The 10,189-nt window shown below is 36.0% G+C and overlaps 1 long non-coding RNA gene across 2 annotated transcripts; it reads left to right on the top strand.

Moving 5' to 3' along the window:
• The first annotated feature begins 568 nt into the window (after positions 1 to 568).
• On the top strand, positions 569 to 5,775 carry LOC115296550. 2 transcript variants are annotated; one of them, XR_003910922.1, is made up of 3 exons: positions 569 to 654; positions 2,386 to 2,499; positions 5,533 to 5,775. It is a non-coding gene; the product is annotated as an uncharacterized LOC115296550 (long non-coding RNA). The 2 variants fall into 2 exon arrangements; XR_003910923.1 differs by lacking the exon at positions 5,533 to 5,775 and adding an exon at positions 5,245 to 5,319.
• Positions 5,776 to 10,189: the final 4,414 nt, after the last annotated feature.

Raw genomic sequence — 10,189 nt, 5'->3', positions numbered from 1 at the left:
AGATGCTTAACCAACTAAGCTACCCAGGCACCCCCATCTGCCCATTTTTAATTGAGTTGTTTGTTTTTTTACTATCATATGAGTTTTTAAAAATGTATTTTGGATTTGCAAATATTTTCATTCATTTAGTAGGTTGCATTTTAATTTTGTTAAAATTAATTGATATATGGTATCTTTTTGTTAAGTTTACTTTGGTGATATGGAAAAATTGTATCAATTATCTACTGCTTTGTAACAAATTACAGGAGACTTAGTGACTTAAAACAAGAATGATTCATTTCTCATAATTTCATGGGTTGACTGGGAGATTCTGTTTTATATGACAATAGCTGAGATTCTTCATGTGATTTTATTTAGCTGGGAGCTCAGCAGAGTATGCAATGTCCAAGATGACCTTTCATCCTTAGGGTCTCATTACAGCCTCCAGTCATTCAATGGTGCAACTCACTTTTCTTTCCAGAATGGCAAATGACCTCCAAAAGGGAGTATTCCTAGAATAGTCCCAATTTGCAAGGACTATCAAATCTTTGCTTGTATCACTCTTCCTAATGTCTCATTGCCAAGGAAAGTCACATGGCTGAGGCCAGAGTCAATGAAGAGAGGATACTACAAGGGCATAAGTATAGTAAAGCATGTCCTGTGGGGGCTTCCAAGGTAAGAGTTTATCTTGTTTTTTTATATAAAAAATTTGCATTTCAAATTATTTCTTTGACTAGTTACGAGGGCATTTTCTACCCTTTTTTTTTGGTATTTTTATTTTTTTCATTTGACAATTACTGGTTGATATTATTTGTGGTTTTCCTATTGATTTGTAAGCACTTCCTGCAAGGTAAAGAAATAGTTCCCTTTTTTGGTCATCTTTACTATTAAGTTTGTTTTTCTGGTTTCTTACTTTCTTTTATATTTCAATTCATTTTTCTAGGTGCATTTATTTTTAAGTAGGCTCCATGCCCAATGTGGGACTTAAACTTATAACCCTGAAATTAAGAGTTGCATGATCTACTGACTGAGCCAGCCAGGCACCTCTAGGTGCATTATTTTTATAGTTTCAATATTATGTTGTATACATGTCAGATATTTGACAAATATTTACTCTTCTTTTTTTTTCTCCTTTGGTTTTGATTTTTTTAAGACCAATATTCAATCTTTTTGAATCTTATTTGGGAATACAGGGTGAGGTGAACACAAATTGACTGTTGTTGTTTTTTTTTTATTCACAGATTGCCATTATTTCTTTGATAATTTTCTCCTTTCTCATTGCTTTGTAATTCCTCCTATATCTTATATTAAACTTTTTTTTTTTTTTAAGTAAGCTCCAGGCCTAATGTGGGGCTTGAATTCACAACCCTGAGATCAAGAGTCACATGCTCTATTGATTAAACCAGTCAGGCTCCAACTTATATTAGGTCTTACAACAAGGTTATTAGTGGTCTTTTATTCCAATGTTATTCCTATACTTTGAAGATTATTGTTTTCTATAACATATTGAATTATTGGTAAGGCTATCCTTAAACACCCCCACCATTGCTTTCTATTCTTACCTAATCATAATACCTGATTTTCAGTATCATATTTTTTCAAGTTCTGAAAGAAAAATCTCTTGAATATTGACTGGAACTATTAAATCTATGGGAAAACAGAGAACATAAGGTTTTAAGTTCACAAAAATTGTTTTTAAGAAACTGGAGGTTTTTTTTTTTTTGAGAGCCTTCTAAAAAAATCACTAAGCTTTAAAAATATTTTTCCTTTTGATTCCCCAAATGGCACCAGCTGTGCAGTTTTACTGCCAGCCAAAATGTTGTTTTCAACTTCCACTGGAGGTTTTTTTCTTTCACTCAATCTGTATGCTCTTCTTCCTATTGTATTTGCCAGCATGAAATGACAGTGAAAGAAATTTTATTTTATATTGCATATATACTGAATTATTACATGCATTACTATATACACTGAAGTAAATTACATATTCTCTGAACAATTTTAATATAAATAAACAATGTTTTATCATTTAAAAAATGTTCATTTATTTATTTTGAGAATGAGAGGGAGGAAGCACATGAGCGGGGGAGGGACAGAGAGAGAGGGAGAGAGAGAATACCAGGCGGGCCTGTGTTGTGAGCGCAGAGCCCAGTGAGGAGCTTGATCCCACGAATGGTGGGATCATGACCTGAGTTGAAATCAAGAGTGGAGTGCTTCACTGAGCTACCCAGGTGCCTAATATTTTTCTTCTTAATTAAGTTTTTACTGAAGGTATTATTTTAGTCTTTGATTTTGGTCAGTGATATTTAAGACAAAGCAAGAAAAAAATATTTTTTTACCCCTTTACTACTCTAATTAACATCTCTACAGGCACTATCATAAGTGCTAACTGACTCATTGCCCACTTAGGAAGGAATGGTCTGAACATAAGAAGATCTTAAGACCATGACTCTATGCTGATTGGATAAACCTCTAGTTCCAATTCAACACCTCAAGATTCTTTCCAGTCTTCTCTCTTTCCGTGTAAGTACTTTCTCCAGCAGTGAGAAATAGACTTTTGTTATATTCAATATAATTATTGATTGTCTCAATTGATTTCTTTTCCTATTTTATCATTCTCCCAATCTCATTGTCTCCTTCAGCCATCATCTTGATGCAGTCCCCACTCTCCCCATCCTGCATCTTTCTGCAAGTGTACACACCACTGATGAACCTCCTCTTGGCTTTACCTCCTGGCTTTGCACTCTGTCTCCTTGGGCACTGGCAGCTGATTTGCCTCTGCACAACATCCCCTTCACCTCATCATCACCCTGTGTAGAGAAGGGAAGTGAAAGAAAGGAAAGGAGTGGGAAGGGAAAAGAACAGGAAAGGAAGCAAACAGGAAGGGAAGAAAATAGGATAAGAAAGAAGGGAACGAGAAAGTCAAGCTTTTTTTTTTTTTTTTTTTAACAAAGCTATACAGTATTTAGGTCTATGAATAAACAGAACTCCGGAACACTTTAAAGGTTCTAGCAATAAATGCAATTCCAGTACTTGTAGTTTACCTCATGTAACATTTTGTGTCTTTTACAGTCTTATTTTGTTGCTTGAGTGATGCATTTGGGCAAGGAACACACTTTAAGTTCTTGGCTAGTGGTTTTTGCTTGAGTTCTAGTTTACTGAGGCTTTATTGTTAAGGTAGGCAAGGGAACAGTAGGCTGGGCTGAGATAGCAGTTTTTCTCCAATCTGCTTTGCAATGAATTACCTACACTCAAGAATTTGTACTCCCTGACATGTTTTCCTTCTCTTCCTTTCTCCCTCCTTTCTTTCTTCTTTCCTTCCTACTTTTCTTCCTGCCTTCCTTCCTTCCTCCCTTTCTTCATTGTTTTGTTTTTTTGTCTGTTTTTAGGCAGAAAGACATTACTTGACACAAAATTGTTAGATATCAAAATAAATAAAAGATTCTGTTATATCCAAGAAGATGATCAAAAGGTGTGACTATTCCAAACTATTACAATCAATATAATTGACCTATTATAAAAAGGAAAAATATTTCAGTGTTTTGGTGTTGGGGTTTTTTTAGTAAATTATTTGAGAAGGAGTTTTTTTAAAAAGCTTGAATTGCAATTTAAGAGTAGAGTGAATAATTCTTCTTTTGGGTCAACTACATTCATGTTGTCTAAATTTCTATGTAAACAACTATGATTATGGGCATTTTGCTTTTTTCTGTAATAGCATTTTGAAACATCATCAGTTTTTGTTTTTTAAGTAGACTCCACACTCTCATGGGGCTCAAACTCACAACCCTGCGATCAAGAGTCAGCTGCTCTATTGACTGAGCCAGCCAGGCTCCTTAAAAAAGCATCAGTTTTAAAGATAGTATGTGCTAGGGGCACCTGGGTAACTCAGTCACTTAAGCATCCCATTTCAGCTAAGGCAGGTCATGATCTTATGGTTCGTGGGTTTGAGCTCCGCGTTAGGATCTGTGCTGACAGCTCCGGAGCCTGGAGCCTGCTTCGGATTCTGTGTCTCCCTCTCTCTCTGCTCCTCTCCTGTCATGCTCTGTCTCTCTCTCTTTCAAAAATAAATAAACATTAAAAAGTTTTTTATGTAGTATTTTTATGTAATATATTACATTTGATACTTCCATAAACAGTATAATTCCGTTTCCATAGATAAATTCTCATTTGTTACCATATTTTATAGTATGTATAATTTTATTTTCAGAATATATATGTATATAGTTTAATAAACTTATTTTATTGTGGGTAAACAGAAAAAAATGGCTTTCTAACTTAGTGCCGAATTTAAAGTTGAATTTAAAATTATATACAGTGAAGAAAAAGATTATTTTGATCAAAGTTACAGATGTATATGGTTATTTATTTATGTATTTAAGTTTGCTCATTTCGAGAGAGAGAGCACACATGCTTACAAGCTGCAGGGTGGGGGCAGGGGCAGAGAGAGAGGGAAAGAGAGAATCTCAGAAGGTTCCATGCTGTCAGCACAGAGCCCAATGAAGAGGTTGATGCCCACCAACCATGAGATTGTGACCTGAGCTAAAATCAAGAGTTGAATGCTTAAGTGACTGAGCCACCCAGGCACCCTGAGATGTATGTGGTAGTTTTAAAAAATCAAATAGTTCTGTTAGGTGAAACAGCACTCACCCACTGTTTTACCAGTTCCACTCAGAATTCCCCTCCCTGAAAGCAAAACTTTCAAAATTTCTAGCTCTTTTCTCTGATATTTGCCTCCATATATCTAAAAATCATTTGTAAGCTTTTAAATTAATATTCAAGGTGATAATTTCTGTTGACCTACAACTGTAAAAGATGATATTAGCTCCTTTATCCAAATATACCCTCACACTGACCAATATTTCCCTTTTATTCTCCTACCAGTTTTAATTATGCAGTAATTTTTGGTAGCTCAATTTTTAGAGTTTAAATCACCATAACTTTATTCATGTGGAATGCCAAGATTATACCTTCTTTCTTTTATAATTTGTGTGTTTAACTTAAAAATTGTTTTTGGGTTGCTTAGTTTTAATATGTTTTTCACAAATGTATTTATAATTTTGCTATAAGTAGAATTCTCAGCACCCCCCCCCCCCAACAAATCTCTATCTCCAGATTATTAGTTCATGGACTTAGCAACAGCCCTCCTGGAGACTGCGTCTTCTGTTCCAATCTCCATTGACAGTGTCTGGTCTTGGACTCAACCGTCAACCTGGGGTTTTCACTTCATGTCTTTCTTAGGGATTCACTTTCTTTTTCTTTTTTTCCTAGATCCCAAATCTTCGTCATTCTTGGTTTACTTTCTTGTTTGGGAGAATACATCCTCAGGAGCTTCTAGGGAAAGGGTGTAATAGCTAACCTCCAAAACAGATCTCAATGATCCCCACGGACTGGTATTCACATCCTTCTTCAATCCTCTTCCAATAGTGTGTGGGAGACGTGATGGTATATCACTTTTGAGATTAAGTTATAAAAGATTATATCTTCCATCTTGGGAAACTATCCTTTATGTCTCAGATTATTTCCTTAGTGGAAAATAAACTGCTTTGTTTTGAACAGTCTTATGGAGAGGCCCATGTACAGCAGAAATAGAATCTCCCATCAAAAGCCATCAAGGAACTGGGATTTGCCAACAATGACATGAGTAATCTTGGAAGTACATTCTTCAGCCCAAATGGAGCCTAAAGATAGCTGCCTCTCTGGCCAACAGGTTGACTTGCAATCACGTGGGAGACCCTCAACTAGACCTTCCCGCTAAGCCACTCCTGGATTGCTGGCCCACAGAAATTGGGAGATATTAAATGTTTGTCACTTTAAACTGCTACATTTTTAAAAAATAATTTCCTGGGGCAATAGATAACAAATACAAAGGGTGAATGGGAGATAAGTTTTTTGAGATATTAAAGGTGTAAAAATGTATTTGATTTATCCTTGTACCTATTTGGAAGTTTGGCTGGGAATGTAATTCTAGGGCGGACATGAATTTACCTTTGAATTTCAGAAGTGTTCCAGTTACAGCCCAACAGTTCCAGTCATCTGGATTCCTGATTCTTTGCATATGTCCTTCTTTTCTCTCACCTCAGAATTTCTGTTCCGAAATTCTATGATGATGTATCTTGTTATAGATTTCTTTTCATTTATTATGCTGTGGGATATACTAGTCTCTTTCAATTTAGAAAGTTGTGTGAAGTTTCTTGGAGTTATTTCTTTGAAAAATTTCTTTTCTCTTTTTCTCAGTTCTTCCTTTCTGGAACTCTATTTTTTTTTTTTAACGTTTTATTTATTTTTGAGACAGAGAGAGACAGAGCATGAGAGGCGGAGGCGCAGAAAGAGAAGGAGACATAGAACTGGAAGCAGGCTCCAGGCTCTGAGCTAGCTGTCAGCACAGAGCCTGACGCGGGGCTCGAACCCACGAATGTGAGATCTGACCTGAGCCGAAGTCAGAGGCTTAACCGACTGAGCCACCCAGGCGCCCCTGGAACTCTATTTTTTTTAATATATTTTTTAAAGTTTATTTATTTTGCGCACGCGGGTGCGCGAGAGAAAACGTGAGCAGGGGAGGCGCAGAGAGAGAGGGAGTCACAGAATCTGAAGCAGGCTCCAGGCTTTGAGCTCTTAGCACAGAGCCTGACCTGGGGCTCAAACCCACAGACTGTGAGATCATGACTTTAGGTAGAGTTGGATGCTTAATCGCTGAGCCACCCAGGAGCCCCTGGAACTCCTAATCATAGGCTATTGAATCTTCTACATTAATTCTCTAATTTCTTAATCTTTTTGACTTCTCATCTTTTTTTTTTTTTTTTTTACTCCATGCTTTGGGAGGTTTCCTCAACTTTATATTCTAACTCTTCTATGGAATTTTAAAAGTCTGCTATCTTTCCCTTCCCCACAATCTTTCAAATATGAACTTTATTAGGTAGGTCATAATAGGATAAACTTCTAGGGGGAATATTATTTATTGGCTGCAGTCAAAATGGTACAGTTGTTTAATTTATCATTCTATGAACATCACTCAAATTTGGAACTGCCTGCCATCTGGGATAGGACAGATAAAATTTCTGCTATGAAAGATGTATACAGACTTTAGTGCTCTAATTAGATAATTTATTTAGATTATTTTTTTTTACAAGTCCAATTGTATAACTACCACTGAATCAAAAGTTACCATGCTATGTCTGAACAGTAGATGAAGTTGCTTTTCCAATTGTTAGCAAATGGAGAGGGAGTGACGAACTCAGTTAAGTCCTGTAAGATTTCAGGCAGCTGGGAAAGAATTAGCTATTCTACAATATATTTACTATTTTTGGTCCTTTTCATTCTTCATGCAGATCTATTTTCCATATGATATAATTTTCTTTCAACTTGAAGAATTTCCTTTAATATTTCTCTCTCTATATAGAAATATATATATATTAATGTTTATTTTATTTTTGACAGAGAGAAACTGAGAGAGACAGAGCAAGAGTAAGGGAGGGGCAGAAAGAGGAGTCACAGAATCTGAAGCAGGCTCCAGGTCTGAGCTGTTAGCACAGAGCCAGATGCAAGGCTCCAACTCACGAAGTGTGGGATCATGACCCGAGCCAAAGTAAGATGTTTAACTAGCTGAGTCACCTGGACACCCCTTTTTTAAAACATTTCTTGTAGTATAGGTTTTCTAGTGACAAACTCAGGTTTTATCTTTAAATATCTTCATTCTACCATCCTTTTTTATACCATTAAAAAATATCAAGTAAAATGAACATACAGTGTTACATTATTTTGAGATGTACAATGTAATAATGACTCAACAATTCTATTACTCAGTGCTGCCATCATTTTCAAAGAATATTTTCTATGTCTACTAAACATGGAATTGTAGGGTCAACTCTAGTTTTCTTTTTCTTTTAGCAATTTAAGATGTCATTTCATTTTCTTCCTGCTTGCAATGTTCCTTATGAGAAATCATGAAAATTATTACCATTTCCCCCTCCCCTGTATGTAATGTATCTTTTATCCTCTGGCTGCTTTTAAGATTATTTTTTATTCTTGGTTTTCAATAATTTGACTATGCTTTGCTATAGTTCTCTTTTTTATTATTGAGATTTTTTCCAGTTTGTTTAATTAAAAAATTTTTTAAACATTTATTTATTTTTGAGAGACAGAGAGAGACTGTGATCAGGGGAAGGGTGGAGAGAGAGAGGGAGACCCAGAATCTGAAGCAGGGTCCAGGCTCTGAGCTGTCAGCACAGAGCCTGATGTAGGGCTTGAACCCACGAACTGTGAGATCATGACCTAAGCCAAAGTCACACGCTTAACTGCCTGAGCCACTCAGGCACCACTTTTTCCAGTTTATTGAAATATAGTTGACATATAACAAATTGTGTAAGTTTATGGTATCCAGTGTAATGATTTGATATACATATATATTGTGAAATTATTATCACATTAAGGTTAGTTAACACCTCCATCACCTCACAGAATTACTTTTGTGTGTGTGTGTGTGTGTGTGTGTGTGATGATGAGAATATTTAAGAATCAGAGAAAAAGAGATATCATATGTTTTCACTCATATGTGGAACTTGAGAAACTTAACAGAAGATCATGGGGGAAGGGAAGGGAAAATAATAGTTACAAACAGAGAGGGAGGGAAGCAAACCATAAGAGACTCTTAAATACAGAGAAAAAACTAAAGGCTGATTGAGCTGGGGTGGGTGGAAGAGAGGGGAAAACGGCTGGTGGGCACTGAGGAGGGATGTTAGAATGAGCACTAGGTGTTGTATGTAAGCAGTGAATCACGGGAATCTATCCCTAAAATCAGGAGCACACCTTATATGCTGTATGTTAGCCAACTTGACAATAAATTATATTTAAAAAAATCCACTCTTAGCAACTTTCAAGTATATGTTATAGTATTGTTAACTATAGTCACCATGCTAAACATCAAATCCACAGATCATCTTATAACTGGAAGTCTGTCCACTTTGACCAACATCTCTCCATTTCCCTACCTGTCGGTCCCTGGCAACCACCATCTACTCTGTTCTTATTAGTTCAGCTTTTTTAGATTCTACATAGAAGTGAGATCATGCAGTATTTGTCTTTCTATGTCTAACTTCACTCATTTAGCATGTCTCCAAGATCCATTCAAGCTATTGCAAATGGAAGAATTTCCTTCTTTTTTTTTTAAATTTTATTTTCTTTTGAGACAGAGAGAGAGAGAGGTTGAGGCAGGGAGGGGCAGAGAGAGAGGGAGACACAGAATCCAAAGCAGGCTCCAGGCTCTGAGCTATTAGCACAGCTGAACTGTGAAATCATGACCTGAGCTGAAGTTGGACGTTTAACTGACTGAGCCACCCAGGCACCCCAGAATTTCCTTCTTTTTAATAGCTGAGTAATATTTATATATATGTGAATATTATTGAATGAATATAACATATGTAATAACATATAATATAATTATTATATCTTATTTATTTATTTACTTATTTACCTATGCAGCTTTTCAAATGTTTTTATTGGATATTAAATTCCATAAAGGGATGGGGCACCTGAGTGGCTCAGTTGTTTGGCTATCTGACTTTGGCTTAGGCCATGATCTCACAGTTTGAGGGTTGAAGCCCATGTTAGGCTCTTGCTGACAGCTTGGAGCCTGGAGCCTGCATTGAATTCTGTGTCAGCCTCTCTCTCTCTCTCTCTCTTTCTCTCTCTCTCTCTCTCTCTCTCTCTCTCAAAAGTAAATAAACACTTAAAAATTCCTTAAAGGAATATACAGATATATAACTAATTTGATCAGCTACTAATATATTTTAGTATTCCTTTATTTTTATACTCAAAAGCCAATCCACCTTTTCTCCATATTTAATACTTACCATGGTTTTCTTCATCTCCTATTGGAGCATGAGTATTTCTGCTCTGCTTGGTATAAGTTGCTCTTTCAGTTTTTTTCCTGTAGGTATGTTCGGTAGGCCTCTTCTGGTTTTTTTTATTTTCAACTTTACTGCTTATATTTCACAACATTATCCTCCCATAATTCCCTACAGTAGGTAGGAAGTAGGTTTCTGGCAGAAAGCAGACCTGGGGTACTCCCAAAGTGTGGCCCTTAAATCCCAGTTCTTGCCCATGCTTGTATATTATATCACAAATAGCATAATACAATTATACATAGTATATTATAATTCATATAATATTAATATATGAGGATATTACTGAATGAACATATATATTATAATATAATTAC

The sequence above is a fragment of the Suricata suricatta genome, chromosome 7 (genome assembly GCF_006229205.1).
Source record: "Suricata suricatta isolate VVHF042 chromosome 7, meerkat_22Aug2017_6uvM2_HiC, whole genome shotgun sequence".
NCBI classification, from domain to species: domain Eukaryota; kingdom Metazoa; phylum Chordata; class Mammalia; order Carnivora; family Herpestidae; genus Suricata; species Suricata suricatta.
The sequence above is the reverse complement of the archived record's forward strand: the minus strand, read 5'-3'. Positions and strand labels throughout refer to the sequence as shown.